The sequence below is a fragment of the Jatropha curcas genome, chromosome 10, assembly GCF_041381405.1.
Source record: "Jatropha curcas cultivar XTBG-Jc1 chromosome 10, XTBG_Jcur_1.0, whole genome shotgun sequence".
Taxonomy (NCBI): Eukaryota; Viridiplantae; Streptophyta; class Magnoliopsida; order Malpighiales; family Euphorbiaceae; genus Jatropha; species Jatropha curcas.
Genome location: NC_143160.1, coordinates 14,309,756 through 14,329,944, shown reverse-complemented (window position 1 = coordinate 14,329,944; position 20,189 = coordinate 14,309,756). Strand labels below are relative to the sequence as shown.

Below are 20,189 nucleotides of genomic sequence, written 5' to 3'. Positions count from 1 at the left end.
ATACGTATTTCAAATTCTATTATCTGGCTATTAAATTCGACAATGTGATGGCCATCTGACGCGATTTCATTTTTCTTTTAGCATTTCTGCACAATAATGGGTGAACATAAAGCCGTTCCATTTTGTATGAATGAAATTGGTGCGTCTAGTGTCAAAATTCCAAATGCAGTGATAAAAAATTTTATCCACCATTGCTGTAATAGGTAGAGCCCTGAAACCATTAAGCATACCATTCACAGACTCAATTATGTTGGTTGTCATAGAGCCATACCATTTCCCTCCATCATGTGAACGCGTCTATTTCTCCAGTTGAATCTTATCAGCCCATTCAGTTGTCTCTTGATGTAATTCACAAATGTTTTTCATTATGATGAAGAACTTCCTCTTTTGATTTTCATAGGCTAGTAACATGAAGACAAATGTACAAAGAAAATGAAAGAGCTTAAAAACCTAAGAGTTATATTAGAAAAATATGTGCAAAACTACCAATTTAATAACTTAACAACATTTTGCAAAGCTTCTTTCGTTTGAGCATTCTTGAATTTAGTATTATAATTGCTAAGAATATGGTGTATACAGTAGCGATGATGTGCTACTGGAGGCAACCACCAATCCTTTTGCATTACTTTTTTAATACCAATATGACGGTCCGATATCAAACATAGATTGTCTCGTTTAGTGACAAAAACTATGATGCAATCCATAAACCAACCCCAATTAAAAGCATCTTCCTTCTCAACTATGGCAAATGCAAGTGGAAATATTTGGTTATTCCCCTCGAGTGCTATTGCACACATTAGACAACCAGTATATTTTCAATATAAGAAGGTTCCATCTACCATTATAACAAGACGATAATGTTTAAATCCTTCAATTGATTGCTTGAATGCCCAGAACATTCGATAAAAAATACGACAATGCGGATCTATGTTATCATTTATATAATGTTCATAGGCTTCAATAACAAAAACTGAGCTAGGATTGAAATGAAGAAATGCAGTCGTGTACTCGCATAATTGTCTATATGATTCATCTCATCCCCTAAATAGCTTGACAATGGCCATTTGTTTCGCATGCAAAGTTTTTAGATAATTGAGCTCATATACGACCTTGTCTTTAATCTTAGCCTGTAAAGCTTTAATTTTGATATTCGGCTATTCTTTTATTATAGGTAGAATAAAAGTACAAATATATTTAATATCCAAATGTTGATGTTTGTGTATTAATTGACTGTTAGTGCAGGTGCGACCATCATTATACCTTATGATTTTCCATACATTTGGACCCGACCATCTTGCTTACTCGTAATCTCCAATTACATTGATCTGATTAATCTGCACATTTGATGGCATATGTTGTGGGTCTGGTTTCAATCATACGAAAATGATGATGTCTTCATAAATGATACTCTTTAACAACTGCTTGTATTGAATCTTTTGAGGAAAATAACATACCAACTGAAAATTCTTTTGATGGATCCCATTTTGAAGAACCCAAAGGTTTAGCATGAGGATCCATTGCCAACAAATCAAAATCAATTTCTGAAGATGTTGGTGGAGGAACAATAGACAGTATTGGATTTTGAACATATGTATTATAGTATTCTTGCAAATTTAAAGGACCTTCATCATCCACATCATCCTCATTATCATCATCAATAGCATCCTCATCATACCATAACTCATCCTCCTCGTCTTCATCTTCTTCATTGTAATTACCATCATTGCCATTACCACTACCACCATAACCATCAACACCTATATTACCATCATTATCACCATCCTCATCTTTATCCCCATTTCCATTTCCATCATCATCCCCATCCCCATCCTCGTCCCCATCCCCATCCCTATCTCCGTTTCCATCACCATCCCCATCCTCATCCCCATCCTCATTCCTATTATCAGCATTATCGTAATTGCTAGGACATGGAGGAACACCTCGAAAAGTATCAACGTAAAATTGAATATTCTGTATATCTGCAGACTGATTAATGCAATCAAACATAAAGAGACATCATCATCATTCCAAAACTGCATACAGTCAAATCGCATATCACCATTTGCTAGTACATGTTGTCTAAACATTACTTTAGCTAGAAATTCATTATCTGCTTTTAGTTTGATTTCTCGCACAATTTTCATGACCAACTCTCCGAATCTCAATCTTCGAGAAATTTTAAACATCTTAGATCTACCACCATCATAGTCATATCTAAATTGACTATGAATAACCCTGCCATTCTAGTGAACACTACCATAAGATGGAGTTGTCATTTTCTGCAAAATATATTTTTCACTTCGAATTAATTTTATGTGACCATCATTGGACATATTTATTATTTACTTTATTTTATATTTATAATATTCTCAACCTCCATAACCTAATAGATTTAGAATGTTCTCTAACTCTGTTTATAAATAAGTTGTATAGAGAGATATGCAATAAAAATAATAACTTAAATTAAAATGACATTTCTATGTAAAAAAATTGTGTACCTTAAAAACAAACTTCTCTTACATATGCTGAGTCTACAAAAAAAAAAAATGCTAGAATTCAAATATTTCATTTATAATAATTAATACTATAAATTAACAAAAAAAATGCTATAAACTTACCAAAAAGCATGAATCTTCATATCTAACTTGTCACGCTTTTATTTGTTTAGCAATAGTAGAAAATGGCAATATGTAATGTATAATTTTTTTTTTCTAAAGATAGCAGAAGAAAGAAAGAAAATTAACAAAATCATGCACCACAATGAAACAATATTATAAGACAGTGAAGAGGGTTTATATAAACTGTTGCTGGAGTTGCGGAATACATATTGTTCTACTAATAATATAACAATTGCAAAGATAATTTACGCATGCAAGTCCCTACATGATTCCATTTCTGCAATGATTCCTAGCCCCATTTTTATTCCCTTACATCATTTTTTATTCCATGGGTGATTCTAAAAATCTCTTTTAACTTTTTATATTCTTACACTGTAAGTGTAACAATGTGTTCTTTTTATCGTGGAAATCTCAATCTTACTTTGCGCACTTTACCGTTACTTTACGTACCGTCCTAAAGCTTAGAATATATTCCGTTTGACATTGTGACATTATTTCATTTATAGTATAACATGCAACTCAAGGAGAGAGGAGAGAGGAAAGAGAATATTGGTTTGTAAAGTTGCTGACAATGCATTTGTTAAATTATGACTGCAACAAAAGACTTTGAAATGTCAGTAGAACACCATTCTGGTAAATATTTTTCATAAAACACCATTAAGGGAATTAGTTTTTTTGCATAACACCATTTTGGGAAAAAGCCCGAAAAGAAATCGAAGCAGGCAAGGGAAACTTATTGTTCCATATGAATTGATTTCTAGCAAACCAAATCTCCTAAAAAATCATAAAAAGCCTCAGCCCTTTGCTCATCATCAAACAAAGTAAACAGATTATCAACCCATTCAGCAAAGCTAGAAACATGCAGCCTCCAACCAATACAAGAAGATAACCAAACCTCTTGGGCAAAGGAGCACTGCACAAGAACATGGAGAGCAGATTCAGCAGCAACACCACATAAAGGACAACTAAGAGGGACCTCAACACGACGATACACAAGGTTTTAGCAAACTGGGAGCACATTAAGACAAGCCCTCCATAAAAAATTTAGAATCTTTTGTGGGTCACCAACTTTTCGTAAAGCTTGCCAACATCTCTGAGGCACAGTACCTGTATCCACATTCTCCATTGGATAGCGATACCCACTACGAATAGAATATACTCCTCTCCTTTCCCACTTCCAGCGCCACCAATCTTTCCTACCGAAACTTCAACACCAGAATAGATAAAATATAAGCGATCTCTTATTGAGAAAATAATGAGTGAAGTACCAAGAGATCCCAAGAACCATCTGCGAGAAGCAAATTAGAAATAAGCACATGATCCATTCCAGAGGAGTTTGGTGAAGTAATAAAAGGCACATCGCCATGAGGAAGCCAAGGATTAATAAAAACCCGAGTGCTTTGGCCATCACCCACACACCTAACACAACCAGTATGAAGAAGACTATGTCTTGACATGATGCTCTGCTAAATGTAGCTAGGGTTGCGTCCCAAACTCACATTCAGGAAGGACGAATCTGAATAGTATCGGGCCATATAAATGCGGGAAACAAGAGCAATAGGGTGGTCAGCTGCTATTGAAGACAAGACGGTGCTATTGATATTAGCTATGGGACTTCAATGCCTTAAGCGGGTTAATCAATCTCCATCTTTGTTTCACCGAAAGAGCAAAATTGAACCACCACCATGCGAGAAACCCGAGACCACCGTCCTCCTTTCTACGATATAATCTTCTCCATGAAGTCCAATGGATTCTAGTACCAGAGGAACCACCACCATTCCACCAAAAGTTTTTCATTAAAATTTCTATACCTAATAGGACAAACTGAGGCAGGGGAAAAACATCATAATGTCATTAGGGACTGCTTAAGCAACAGTCTTTAACAACACCTACTTACCGGCTCGAGAGAGCAATTTTCGCTTCCAACCATGCAGTCACTTCCACACCTTATCAACCCCGAAATTGAACACTTCTTTTTTCTTATGGGCAATAATGGAAGGCATGCCAAGGTATTTTCCAGGAATCGAAATAACCCCGACACCAAGCAAATCTATTACAGCTTGCTTCATAATAAAGCTAGTATTGCGACCAAAATATATTTGAGATTTAGAAAAATTTACTTGCTAGCCAGATGCATCTTGATAAAGAGGTAGGCATTTTTGACAACCCCTGCCTAATGGATAGTAGCACGGAAAAAGTAAAAACTGCCATTGGCAAAGAACATGTGAGATAAAGGGGGGAGTCGATCTAGTAATTTTACAATCATGTAACTCACCAGCTCTTTCATACTAATGTAGAAGTGCAGATAAAGCTTCAGCTACAATAATAAATAGATATGGCGATAAGGGATCGCCCTGCTGCAAACCTCTACCCGGAATTATAGGTCCATACAAACCATTATGAGAAACATGATATCGAACAGATGTAACTAGATGCATAATCTTAGCTACCCAACTCGTGCATATCCCAACTTCAAAAGCCCATTCAATGGCCTCTAGAAAAGAACATTCAACACGGTCATACCCTTTTCATTTTGAGGTGATGGAGCACTTCAAAAGCTATCATAACGTTAACTGAAACAAAACGCCCTAGGACAAATGCACTTTGGTTCTTAGATATAGCCGAATCTAGAGAAGCCTTCATTCGATTGACAAGCATTTTGCAAACTACTTTATCAATCACGCTTCAAAGGGAAATAGGACGAAGATCGAAAACATACTCCAGAGGGTTCTTTTTGGGAATCAAAACAATATTAGTGTTGTTAGAACCTGGTGGCATAGAGAGGTTATGCAAACAATCTAAGCAAGCATGAGCAAAATCACCTCCAAAAATATCCCAAAAAGACTAGAAAACACCTGAAGTCAGGCCATCAGGGCCGACGCTTTATCGGGATGCATGTCAAAAAGAGTTAACGTCATCTACAGTAAACAGACGCAGCAACAACATCTCATTGTAAACAAATTAGAAAAATAACTTGTTATAACAGAATCCAAACCTATTTCCCAAGTACAACCAGTCCCATCATCATTCTTCAATTAGGAAATATTATTCTTCTTCTTTCTCATTAAAGCATACATATGGAAGATCTTATGTTTTGATCACCAACCAAGAGCCATAGCTACCATGATCTTTGTCTCCAATAAAGTTCCTGTTGTTGGAGGATACTGGAATATGCTTTATGTGTAGTACCAAATAAGGTAATGGAATGATCATCCCGTTTATTTCTGAACCGGGCCATTTGAAGCTTACACTGCCTAAGCTTTTCTTGAAACTGCACTTTCTTCTTTAAACCCTATTCATGCGGAAAGGACCTATAGCAACTGTTTTGCTGTTGAATATACAGACCAAACCCCAACTACCAACCATCCGACATTGCTTGCTTAAAATCCAATTACCATAATTCGGAACTTCTTAAATGACAAGGACGAGTTGAATATTGAATAACAAAACACCAAGCTTTAGAAAGATAGGCATATGATTACTATGAACAACTTCCACCGTAACCAACCGAACATCAATAAATTCATTCATCCAGGCTGACGAAGCTAAGGCCCTATCAAGATGCTCCCTTGCCCAATCCAGCGAACCATGGCATCGTTCCTATATGAATTTGCTTGCCTCATAACCAAGGTCGAAATGCTGACAATCCTCAACCACTTGACAGAAGCCTTCTAATAACCAACAGGTATGCTCCACTTGACTAACTTTTTCTTGACTAAACAAAAGATCATTAAAATCGTCAAAGAGAACCCAGGGTAAGGAGGATTTACTCTTTAACTGACGTAGTATACCCCAAGACTGAGCTCTCCTTTGACAATCAGGGATGCCATAGAAACCAGTTAAGCGAATAAGAGAAACACCAGTAATATTAACCTGCACATCAATATAGTACCAATGAGAGTAGATAAGGGAAAGCATGGATTTTTCCTTCTAAAGGATTGCCAAACCACCACTCCGGCCTGTGAGGTTCATAGTAAAAATACCTTCAAAACCTAGAAGCTAGCAAACTCGGTCCACTTTACTCCAATCAACTAACAGTTTAATTAAAATATAATGTTGGGATTCTTTAGGGATACAATATCCCTTAATTCCTGAATTGTCTATGGGTTCCTAAGCCCACGACAATTCCAACTCAAGTTACTCATTGGGCCAGGCAGTCTAGCCATTAGAACCCACCCAGGAATTATTTGTTGAATCCTCCATTTTGTTCTCACCCGTAGCATCCTTGTTCTCATCGTCACTTCTATGTCGTTTGGTTTCACCAATAAATAAGCGAGACTCCACATTCTCAGCATTAGGTAGGACCCCATCACATTCCACACCATGCATGCCACTGTCTGTCATAATGGGCTCATGCACGTTAGTTGCACTTGCCTTAACCTTACCCTTAGAAATTTCCTTAGAATTAGGGATAGGATGCAAGTTAGAAAAAGAAGGACTCTGACCAAATCCGTAAGTATTAGGACTCTCTACATCCATTGGTTTCGCCCTAGCCTTCTCTCTTCTCATTAGAAGCTCCTTCACCACTAAAGATTCTGATCTCAACCACTGCTCCGCCACTTGAACAGTGAGCCGACCGTCCGCACGTAGGAGTAAACTGAAGGAAAACTGGTCTTTTGATAAACTATTCATATAAAACAATTTGCTGCAGTGTTTATCTGAATGTCCAAGCATGCCGCAAAAAAAAAAAAAAAAAAAAAAAAATTGGATACTCTCATATTTAAAATCAAACCAAACCCATTCACCATCTTTAAGTTTTTTAATCTATGTTCTGGGTTTAAGCGGCTTACGCACATCAATACGAACTTTAATTCACATATAGTCACGCCAATAACTCCTAAATTGATAAAGATATTATTGTGGAGATCTTTAAATTCAAAATTAGTACGTACATGTCGGATAAGCGCCCAACCCAATTTGACTTATTTATTTCGAGTTTAGGTATTAATAAATGGGTTAGGGCGAGTACGGATAATATTTTTAATGTCCATGGTGGTTTGGGACAAGGGTTTGGGTACTCATACCCGCTTAACCTATCTATTAAACCACTTTAATAAATTCATTAATATCAAGGCACATAAAAATATATACTCCCTCCATCCCAAAAAAATAATCCATCTTTCCATTTTGATTTGTCCCAAAATATAGTCCACTTATCTTTTTTGTATTATAGTTAATCTTTAAATTGTCTATTATACTCTTATTAAATTTTATCTTATTTTCAATAATCCTTATTAATTCTTACTTTTCAAGTCTTACTTTAAATTCTTGTATCATTTAATAAGTAGCTTTTATATATCTCATTTTTATTATCAATATGGTTTTATTATTACAATATTAATTGCTCATGTGTTATTTAAGGTGTCATAATAGGAAAGTTATATCAATAAAATTATCTTTTAACAATAATAATTGTTATTTCTTAATATGTGTGGAAAAAAGTGGACTATCTTTTCGGAATGGAAGGAGTATTAATTTTTTAAAATTAGTTTTGTTTATAATTGATTAAATATAAAAATAATATTCATAAATATTTATTATAAAATTAAGTAATCAAGCAATTTCTTTTGTACAATAGTTGAGTTGAATTCTATATATTTACTCATATAATTTATTTTATATAAATAATTAGTTATTAATTATAAAATGACTTATGTAAAACAAAAATTTTTATGTACATAAGTTTTAGACTTATAAATATACATGTGCATGAACATAGTTGGTATTATGAATATATATGTTAAAAAATAACTTAACTATTATGAATTAACTACATATAAAAATTATAAATAATTGAAATATCAATTAACTATTTTATCATTAGAGAAGAAGTATTAGGATTACAAAGTTAATCACAAAGTTACTTTTTAGTGGAAGTCATGTTGGTCTTATTAAACCTGGCAGGGGTTTAAGGCAATGGGATCCTCTTTCTCCCTACTTGTATCTTATTTGTGCGGAAAGTTTATCTCTTTTATTTTCTGATGCCCAAAGAAGGGGTTTAATCCATGGGTGTCCATGGAGTTGGTGTCCTAGAACCTCTCATCATTTGATTACAGATGATTCACTCTTCTTTCTTGCAAATTTTTTTGAAGCGTCTAGAATAAAGTCTATCCTTCATCAGTATGAAAAAGCCTCAGGTCAATTGGTGAATTTTGTTAAATCGGGCATCTTCTTTAGCCCAAATGCGATTAATGAGTTGAAGCATAATATTTCGGGTATCCTTGATATTTATAACCCTTTAGAAGGGGTAGTTATTTAGGCTTGCCTTCACTTTTTAGGCAAAATAAGAAATAAATTTTTGGGTTTATTAAGGATAGCCTTAGTAAAAGGGTTAATAGGTGGAACAATAGATTTTTGTCTCGAGTAGGTTGTGAGGTTCTTAAAATCAGTGGCTTCTGTTTGTATGAGTGTTTTCCTACTTTATTGATTTGTGATGATTTGCACAAACTTATGAATAAGTTTTGGTAGGGTGGTACGAGAGATGGGTAAAGGTATTAATTGACTTGATTGGGATAGGATGTGTTGTCTTAAAAAGAATGGTGGAATGGGTTTTAGAGACTTTCTTTGCTTTAATGTTGCTATATTAGGTTAGTAAGGGTGAAGGTTATTAACCGATAACACTCTCCTTTATAGAATCTTCAAAGCTAAATATTTCCTGGATGAGAGTTTCTTAAGACTTCTTTATGAAGAAATTCACGTTTTTTTATGGAAGTGTATCATTTTCTAGTGGTGTTTTAAAGTAAGGAGTTAGATGGAGGGTAGGTAATATTGAAGGAATTAGGGTGGCTAGTGATCCTTGGTCCCAAAAAATGATTCTTTCTTTATGGATGGTGGTGCATCTTTTATTAATCTTAATATAAGAGTTAAAGATCTTTTCTAAGTAGGGAGGTAGTAAGTGGAATATTAATAAGCTTATGGTGTTATTTAGTATTAGGGATATGAGAGAAATTATCAGCATACCAATTAGCTCGTTTAATAGGAGGGATACTCTTATCTGGAATTTTGATAAGAACGGAGTATATACGGTCAAATTTGGATGTTATACAAGTTTGAAGTACTTGGGGAAGGAACCTATAAGATTAAGTGGAGATATTTAGAGTGAGCTTAAAATCTTGACCTTCCTCCAAAGGTTATGATTTTATATGGTGTGCTACTAGGAATTAGCTTCCCAAAAGGAAAGGCTTAACCGGAGGGGGGTTGAATATTGATGGGCGATGTATTCTTTCTAACGAAATGGCAGATATTGATCATATTTTAGTCCATCGTGACAGGTCGATGAGTGCTGTTAAGAATTCGCTTAATTCTATAAATCAACTTTAAGCTATATTTACAGTACTATGCCACATCTCTACTCCATTACTTGCAACAATGCCACTCGCTTACATCACATAACCATTTTCAATAATTCCATTGATGCCCTTGCCTCGGTTATTAAAACAACTTTTTAACTATCTAAATTAACTTACTTTGCCACTATATTTAACATACACTCACAACTTGAATAACACTTCTACGGGTCAAAATTACCGATCACTCCTCGAGACCACTGATCGTGATGCGGAATTGTCGTAACTACTGATTCAAAATTCAAGGCGTTATAGAGCCCTTTTGTGTAAAAGGTCGAACTATAGGGTTGTATGTTGTTGGTTATTTTTGCATGATTTTTCATTTTTGATGTTATAATCCTTATGTATATGAGATAAAAATACTATGGCTTTAATTTCATGCAGTTTGGTGAAGATTTGAAGTGTGTTCCATAAGAGGCCGAACCCCCTTCATATTGATTTTCTTGATTTTATTTTCTTTTGATGAGAAATAGACTTGATCTTTGTTATATGATATTTAATAATGATTTATTTAATTTTTGGAGAATTGATTAAATTGTTTAGTAGATTAAACAATGGAAGTCGAACCTATGAGGGGGCCAAATGTAAATTTGCAAGACTTTGAGGACTGATTTTAAACAATTCCAAGGACAATTTGGTAATTTTTCTATGCTTGGAGGAGTTTCGATATTAATAAACTATTAAAGGAAATTATGGACTTAATTGTTTCATTAAGAGGACCTAAATGCAATTACCATCTAAAGTATGGACATATGTACATTTGCACAAATTAAGGACTATAACTATAATTGGAACCCTTAAAATGGATTAATTATGGACCACCTACATTCAATAAGATCATTAGTCTATTTGTTCCAAAGTAAAGCCCTTTTATAATTAATGTGGACTTCAATGACCAAATGGTAGTTTGGCCTTAATTAAGATGTTAAATAATTAGTATTAGTGATTATTAAATGAGAGAATTAAATTAATTGGTTAGATATAGATTAATTAAATGATTAAGTAGTTAATTGATGATAATTAGGTGATTAATTGAAATTAATAGAAATAATAGGATAATATGGAAATATAAATTATTAGGTAGTTAAATTGTTTAAATAGGCAAATAAATGGTTCATGGATTTAATAACACTCATGTAGAATTCATGTGCATTGGGAATTGTGCCAGAACCTTGAAATTTGTGCCAAAATATATATTTATGTGATAATCTAGTGAAATTATCCTATGATTGAATAATTAATTATGTGGCATGAATTTATGTGCTATGGTAGAATATTTCATGAAATAATATATTCTTTTTGAATATATTATGAGTTTGTGTTAAGTATGTGAATTATAGAAATTTAACATGATTGAATAAACCAAACGAAAATGATCTTATGAATAAAACGAATCTCATAAAAAAATATTTTTCAGTCTATGATAGCATGTCTCTATTGTAATTATGAGATCGAAAATTTTAATTATGAACTCTAACACGAGTCTTTTATGGAATAAAATAATTAGTGGATTTTACTGGCCCTAATTTACTTGGTTGAGTTAATAGTAATATAGAGGTATGACATGTCATAGAATCCGATACAGTACCGTCTATGAAATTAATTATGAGACACGCAGTGCCTTATATTCAGGGGCTAACAAACCCCCGACTTTAGAAGCTAGCAAACTTCCAAACTTATGATAAGGCCTTTTATGATTCAGACGACATATCTAATGTATGATTATGGAGTTTCAAGCCATATGTTTATGTTTTTTTATTTGTTATTTGGTTCTTTCAAGTGTGCTACTAGCATAATTAAAAAAATAATTTTAAGAAATAAATTAAATAATTAATTATGTTGCTACTTATGGAAGTACTATGTTTATTGTGATGATATGATTAAGCACGTGATTATACTTTAATTAAGTGATGCATTATTTAAGGAATTCATTATTATATGCTAAGTATGAAGATTTTATTATGTTACTAAATTATGCTATGATTTGTTGAATAGCATACTCTGAACATAATATCATATTATGATTTGAATATGAATCATTATTGAATGTGCTTATGTATATTTCCCTGATAAATGAGAAAATAAGCACCACTAACATTTATGTCAAGTCAACATGCAGGTTGCTGAGTATTGGATAGCAGACCATAGTGAGCATCAGATATCAGAGGCTCATATTTTGTCCAGACTATTAGTTCTCTTGTCAGTTTTTTTCTCTTAGACTATCGTGTATTAAATATTTTAAAATATAAGCTATATTTTCTAAGTCAGAATATTAATTTATGTCATGGATGATTATTTCTAGCTGCTTTAAATTAAAATGAGTTTGATCTTATCCATTTGGTAAAACTATGTTGATTTGAGTTGAGGATGCTGATGATGATTTTGTGTTGGATAAATGATTTGAAAATGCAGTTGGGGTTGTAGATGGATTTATCGAAGTGTTAAAAAAGTTTTTCTGTGTTTTGAGATATTGAAAATATAGAAGAAATTTTTTGCAGATTTCCTATAAGAATTCTTTAAGAATTTTTCTAATTCATTTTTGCAAAATAATTAATTAAATGATTTTGATTGGCTAAGCGTGTATGCATGCGGGTCCAGCACCTCCTGTGTGAGACCCAATGTATCGCTTATTATCCAATCTTGTGGGACTGGATAATGAGTATTACAAAATGTTTCACCACTTGAAGACTCCCTATGTGTTAAGAGTTTATATCTTTTTTTCATAGTGTAGTTATTACATTATATGGTAAAAATATTATTGTTTCAATGGAAAAAAGTTAGATAGGTAATTTCTATTATTTTATGATGTTTTTGATAAAATTCTAAAGTAAAAATTTTGGATTTGCTAGAATTAATTGACAAAATCTATATCTATTACTATATTTGAATATCAGATTTCTTAATTAAATATGACTTTAATACGTATCTAGTCATTTATGGAATATATATATATATATATATATATATACACACACACACACACAAAGATAGAAAGTTAACGCATCCTTCATGAAGATGTTTGCATTCAAGTTTGCTTCCATTGCAATTTTCCTACTGATTGTCTCTGGTTCGTTAATCTTCCTTTTCTGTATGATTGCTTGTTTTTAAAATATTATTATATAAGCTTTAACTAAATGTGAGATTTGGCAAATGCTTCAGGTTTGCAGGTTGGGGCAAGAGCAAGAGGCCCAATAGTTGGTTTTGGATGCAAAACAGTAAGAGATTGTATTGAAAATAATCCAACATGTTCTCAAGAGATTTGTCAACCACCCTACTGGTGTTTTTGTATAAACTATATGTGTGCATGTCAACCAGATTTATTAAGTGCTACAACCTTTATTGGAAATCAAATAGCAAACAAGTAAAAGGAATTGTCAAAACATGTGTAACTTAGTAAAACTTTTGAATTGGGCTTTTACTTGTATACAGAAATAAAAAAGAAAGTTTGGCACCAATACCAACTCTATAATAATGATAATTATATGTGTAATCTGTTAAATTTAATGCCCAACATATTTGTATATAAATTGAAATCACGGAAAATAATAAAATAAGAAAAAATTATAATTGTGCCCTTATATTTTGCCAAAATTGACTACTATGACCCTTTATTTTTTGAAATATACTACTTTGTACTCATAGTTTGCTGTCGTTAAACGCTATTGTCCTTCCGTCCAATTTTTTCAATTTCAGAAGGTAATTACATGGAAAAGACAGAAATGCCCTAACAATATTCAATAAAAAACAAGGGTTTCTCTCTTTGTGATGCAATATTTTAGACAAAAACAATCATCAAAATCATAGTGTTCTAACAATATTTAATCACTTCATAGCAAAAACAATTAAAAATCAAAGGGTTTCTCTTTTAGCCACTAACTTTTGATGTTTCATCAATCTTACTGTTAAGCCTTTAGAGAGAACAAGAGGAGAAAGAGCAATCTTAAGAGAGAAAATTGAATATGGAAGCAAATCTTAAGAGTAGCTATTGAGGATCTCAATTTAGCTTCTACCAAGCATCAAGATCTACTTTTAGTCTCTCATGAGACTACCTCTACTTTGGTGTGAAAATTAGCATCACCATATGATCAAATGTACTAATCTCAACTTTGTCCTCCTTTTAGTCTCTCATGAGACTACATTCATGTTTCACTAAGAAACTTTTTTAACGACAAACAATCATGCTTAAGTAAAATTAAGACTTTGTTTGCTTCATTTATGCTTCATCAAGAAGCTCCTTCAACAATAATAATCATGATTAAGTACAACTTAAACCTTCAATTCAATCTGCAGAATGTTAATAATTTGCAAAGTCTAATAATGCTTCAATCATAAGCCTTTATAGTAATAAAACAATTTACACTTACGAACAATTTAAGAATTTCTTTAGTTTGCATTATTTATATAGTTATTCATAAAATCAAACCATACGCATCATGCATACTTTAAAAATAAAATGACGATCATCAAAAAAATACTTCACAACTCAAATAAAATTATCAACAAAAATAAGGGGTTCAAGCATATTTTTGTAAATGAGTTAAAATAATATTGGTCACAACCAAAACTCCCAATCAAGAATATAAAGATTCAAGTACAATAGCTTTTAATAGTTAACCTCTTGGTTTATGAAATCTATAAATAAACTTTAATATTTATTTCATATTTTTAGTCATTAATGAAAATTGAAATATATTTTTTGCATGTAGGCAAGAACTAACATATACTTCTATATTATACACAAAACAATAGGTACATGCTACCATAATACATCCTTTCATGGATTCAAAGATATCATTAACTTAAATGCGCTTTAAAATTTTTTTTATGCAAAAGAATAAAACTATTATTCCCTTAAAAAATAGAATACATGGTAAAATAACACAAGTAGATGCCATTTAATAATTCTTTTATGAAATAATTTCTATTGTTATATGAAGATATATCCAAGTTGTTTTCCTTTTCAATATCCATCAAGTAGTAATTAATAAAGACTTTAATATGTTTAGAAAAACATATAATTTCATAATAAATATTATGCAATCCCAAGAGATTATCTATTGTAAAAGTGTCGTATACATACCTATGCATGTATCATTCTTTATAACACATATAACTTATACTCAATATATTTTTTTGATTACAAGGTATCATTCTTTTTTTTAGACTAAAATGAATCATTTTATAAACTAAGGAGCAAAATCCTCCAAAATAATAACATCAACAGGGGAGGGGACTTCCCCAACAAACATAAGCTCTTCTACTTTAATAGTAACAGCCATTTGACCAAGAACATGTGCGACCTTATTACAAGTTCGAAAGGCATGCACGCATGAAAAAGAGGCAAAAGAATGAGTAACCAGATACAAGTTCAAAAATCTAGTACCCAACTTAGAACATGGGAAATAATTGTTATTTTGCTGATTTACCAAGGCAAGGTGATCCGACTCAAGCACAATATGACTGAACCCCAACTCCACTGATCTTGAAATCGCAAAGCTAGCTGCTTCAATTTTAGCTTCTTCTAGAGATAGAAGTTGACGCATCCTCCTCAAGCCTGCTGCTAATACCTCACCAGCAATGTTACGAGCCACAAACGCCAAGCCCATCCCTAGACCCTCTTTGACAGTAGCATCAGAATTTACTTTCTCCCTCCCTACTACCGGTGGAGACCAAGATCTACTACCTTCAAAGGCCTGCCTCGTCGGACCTGTATCAATCATGTCTTGAGACCTCAAAAAGAACACTAAAGGTCATAAGGCCATGTTACAAATATCAGGAACTAGTAGAAATTTATTTTGGAAAATCAGAAGGTTTCGTGCCTGCCAAAGGTCCCATGATAGCGTTGCAACTAGCTCGATTTATTTGAAGGTCTTCCAACTATTGCATTTTAGTTCGCAACCATGCACAGTAACCAACCTCTATATTTACCTCTCTTAACTGTAATGGAGACAGTAGCCATACCTCCCTCACTATTGGGCACTCCATCAACACATGATCCACTGATTCTACACCTTCACCACATCTAAGACACATGGTATCTATCTTTATTACCGTCCTATCAAGATTATACCGTATGGGGAGCAGATTATGATAAGCACGGCGAACGAAGCATTTCACCTTTGGCGGGATCTTCTGCTTCCAAAGCGTCTTCCAAATGGAGAATACTGACTAGCGGTTGAGGATTCAACTTCATCACTCAATGCATTAGCCAATGCTACATGGTGTGCCGATCATACCTAGTACACTCCATTCTTATTCAAGGTCCAAACTAGCAAATCCGATCCCCTTTGATTGCTCAAAGGGATATTGCATATAGCTTCTGTCTCTCCCCGAATAAAAATGCTATTAACTAAATAAACTCTCCAAGCACAATAATTATGATCAATTAATTCACTAACAGTAGCATTTTCATCTAAAATAGGAGGAGAGCAAACCTGATACCCTTGTAGTTGTAGTGATGGAACCCACCTATTCTTCTAAATTTGTATATTTGCACCATTCCCCACAAGCCATCGTGCCTCTTTCTTAATTAACAATCTAGCATCCCTAACATTACGCCAAACATAACTTGGATTATAGCTTACTCAAGCCTCCATAAATGGAAATCTAGGATAGTATCGGGCTTTGAGCATTGTAGCCAACAGAGAATCTGAATCTTTACACAGTCGCCACCCCTGCTTTGCTGACATTACTTGATTAAAAGAATGCAAGTCTCAAAAACTGACCCCAACTCCTTGCTTGGATTTACACAAACCCCTCCATTTTTCCCAATGAATTTTTCGCTCATTATTCCTTTGGCTCCACCAAAATCTAGCCATAAGATTCTCAATCTGGTTGCACATCTCCTTAGGTAACATGAAACAGCTCATGGTATAGGTGGGAATTGCCTATGCCACGGCCTTTAACAATACCTCCTTTCTTGCTTTTGATGAATATTTTTCTTTCCAGCCTTTCAGTTTTTTTGCAACACGGTCAACTAAGTTGCTAAACACGAGCTTTTTCTTCCTCCCTATCATAGCAGGTAAATCAAAGTACTTAGATGGAAATTACACACCACTTACCCCCAATTTCTGATTAATCAACTCTTGCTGATCGACGACACATTTGGAGTAAAAGAAATTTTTGATTTATCGAGATTAATTTTTTGCCGCGAGACTCTCTCATAATCTCCAAGAATCTTCATAATAGAATTGATGTCTGCACCTGTAGCTCTCCAAAAAATGATGCTGTCATCTGCAAAAAATAGGTGAGAAATAGAAGGAGCTCCTTTGTAAATTTTAATGTCATGCAGGCTCCTAACCCTTTCCGCCCTACGAATGAGACCGGAAAAAACCTCTTCGCAGATAGAAACAAATAAGGCGAAAGTGGGTCTCCTTGCCGAAGTCCCCTTTGAGGGAAGAAAATAATCGGCTAAGTATGAATAGAGAGAGAGAGTACATAGCTTATATATATATAGGAGATTATTAGGGTCTCTCATGATAACCCTAATAGGTTATACAATCTATAGGATTTAACCGACTTAAACCAAATACATTTAATTGGCCATTAATTCTTCTAATGATCACGATTTAATAATGAGCTTTAAAATTAGGCCTTTTAGACTATTAAGTTTAACTAAAAAATTTAATGAACCAAAACAAAATACAATCAATAAATCCAATAGAAATAAAATTGTTAGCCGCCATTGTTGAAAACAAATAAAAAAAAAATAGTTTTGCTCAATCCCACATCGGAGAGATGAGCAAAAGAGGGTGGTAGGTTTGGCTATAAAAGGAAGCCAAAGTTTAGGTTTCTAAACATATCAAAACACACCAAAAACACTTGAATGTGTTTTATATTAGGGATTTAGAGCAAGTCTCTTGGAGTCCCTTGGAGTATAAAATATTTGGAGTGTTTTGAGGGTGTGGGGTAGAAAAATATTTTGTAATTGTGGTTGTAACAATTTGCCGCATAGTGAATATTTTTCTTGGTTGTCGTTTGGCAACGACCGTGGTTTTTCTCCACTTGGGGAGTTTTCCACGTTAAATTATTGTGTTATTTATTCTCTTTAATTTCTTAGTCATTATTTTATTTTCTCATTTGTTCCTGCTTGAAGCCGGTCCGAAGGGTGGGAAAATAGCGATTTTTCCCAACAAGTGGTATCAGAGCCTGGTTGTTAGGCGGAGCTTTTAGTGTTAAAATAATATCTTGTAATTTAAATTATAAGTATGCACTGTGGTTGCGGCTTAGTCTGATCTTCCACATCAGAAATACTATTGTTAGAAATTATTTTATTTTAAAAGCAAGTGGAGTTCTGGAAGTCTCGAAGCGGGTGGAGCTTTGCTTTGGTGTGCTTGAGTACCGGTGGTGAAAGTCCTGACGATAATTATTGAAGTTATTCTGGTACGAAAGTTCTGATAATATACCGTGCACGTAACTTCTGTCTAGAAGGCCGAATTTTAAGTGAGACCACTTGTGACCCCTCCGTCCAACTGAGATTTTACGTGGAATGGTAATATTGTCTAGGAAATCATTGTGATCTTTCCTAGGTATTGCCGAATCGATTTACTTTATTAATTATTGGGTTCACTGTTATAAGCACAAGTAAGCATGTTGGCTATGAGATGTGAGATTGAGAAATTTGACGGGAGAATGAATTTTGCACTGTGGCAAGTGCAAGTCAAAGACGTGTTGATTCAGTCTGGACTGCATAAGGTTTTGAAGGGTAAACTAGTCAGCGGAAAGAATTCAGGAAAAGACAGTAGCAGCGGAGACTTAGAAAAATCCAAGATTAGCGATGAAGAATGGGAGGAGCTGGATATCAAATCGGCAAGTCAAATTCGTATGTGTCTGGCAAAAAATGTTCTTGCTAATGTGCTTGGATTGTCTACGACAAAGGAGTTGTAGGAGAAACTGGAAGAATTGTACCAGGGCAAAAATATATCGAACAGGTTATATTTGAAGGAGCAATTTCATACGTTGAAAATGGCAGAAGGTACAAAGCTGTCAGATCACTTGAGTGTTCTTAACGGCATCGTCTCTGAATTGGAAACTCTTGGAGTGCAAACCGAAGATGAAGATAAAGCTCTTCGACTCATCCTGTCACTTCCTTCGACATATGAGCACATGAAACCTGTTCTGAAATATGGTAGTAAGGAAGTGGAGTATGCGGATGTGGTTAGTAAGCCCATTACTGAGGAGAGAAGACTGAATGAAATGAAAAATAAATCATATGAGGATTCAGCTTTATCTATCAGTACCAGGAAAAAGAATAAAAGCTCCAAAAAGAGGAAGGTTGTCTGATGGGGTTGTGGTCAAACTGGACACGTGAGGAAGGATTGCCCGAACGGTGGAGCTGATTCGGCTAGAAGCTCTAACGTTGTTGCTGCCAATGTGATCTCCTGTGGTGAAGGAGATGATATGATCTCTCTGTAATTGAGAGATGTGTGTCCTCATGGCATGATTGCTACCCGTTGAGATGCCATGAAAGAGGACGGATTATTGGTAGCTGGTCCACGGAAATGCGCACGGCATTGGTTGACAGTTGATGCAAAGTGTGTGGTGAAAAAAATATGTTGATGGCTAATGAACTCTCGAAAAAGTCAATAGGAGGGTTGCACCATAAACTATTAGCGGGATTCGACATGGCCGATGGAAAATTCTTGGAGTCGGTAAAGTGGTTCCAAGTGACGATACTCTTTTATGGTGGAGTATGATAATTCTTGACGATAAGAATTATGATTGTCGGTAGCAGACAATCTTGTGTTTTTTTATTTTATTTTCAAGGTGGAGATTGTTAGCCGCCTTTGTTGAAAAAAAATAAAAAATATATATATATAGTTTTGCTCAATCCTACATCGGGGAGATGAGCAAAAGAGGGTGGTAGGTTTGGCTATAAAAGGAAGCCAAAGTTTAGGTTTCTAAACACACCAAAAACACTTGAATGTGTTTTATATTATGGATTTAGAGCAAGTCTCTTGGAGTCCCTCGGAATATAAAATATTTGGGTTGTTTTGAGGGTGTCGGGTAGAAAAATATTTTGTAATTGTGGTTGTAACAATTTGCCGCACAGTGAATATTTTTCTTGGTTGTCGTTTGGCAACGGCCGTGGTTTTTCTCCACTTGGGGAGTTTTCCACGTTAAATTATTGTGTTATTTATTCTCTTTAATTTCTCAGTCATTATTTTATTTTCTCATTTGTTCCTGCTTGAAGCCAGTCCGAAGGGCGGGAAAATAGCGATTTTCC

The 20,189-nt window shown here is 34.2% G+C and overlaps 1 long non-coding RNA gene across 1 annotated transcript; it reads left to right on the top strand.

The window, feature by feature from the left end:
* The first annotated feature begins 12,946 nt into the window (after nucleotides 1-12,946).
* On the top strand, nucleotides 12,947-13,463 carry LOC119369681 (uncharacterized). Its single transcript, XR_005177253.2, has 2 exons — nucleotides 12,947-13,031; nucleotides 13,124-13,463. It is a non-coding gene; the product is annotated as an uncharacterized LOC119369681 (long non-coding RNA).
* Nucleotides 13,464-20,189: the final 6,726 nt, after the last annotated feature.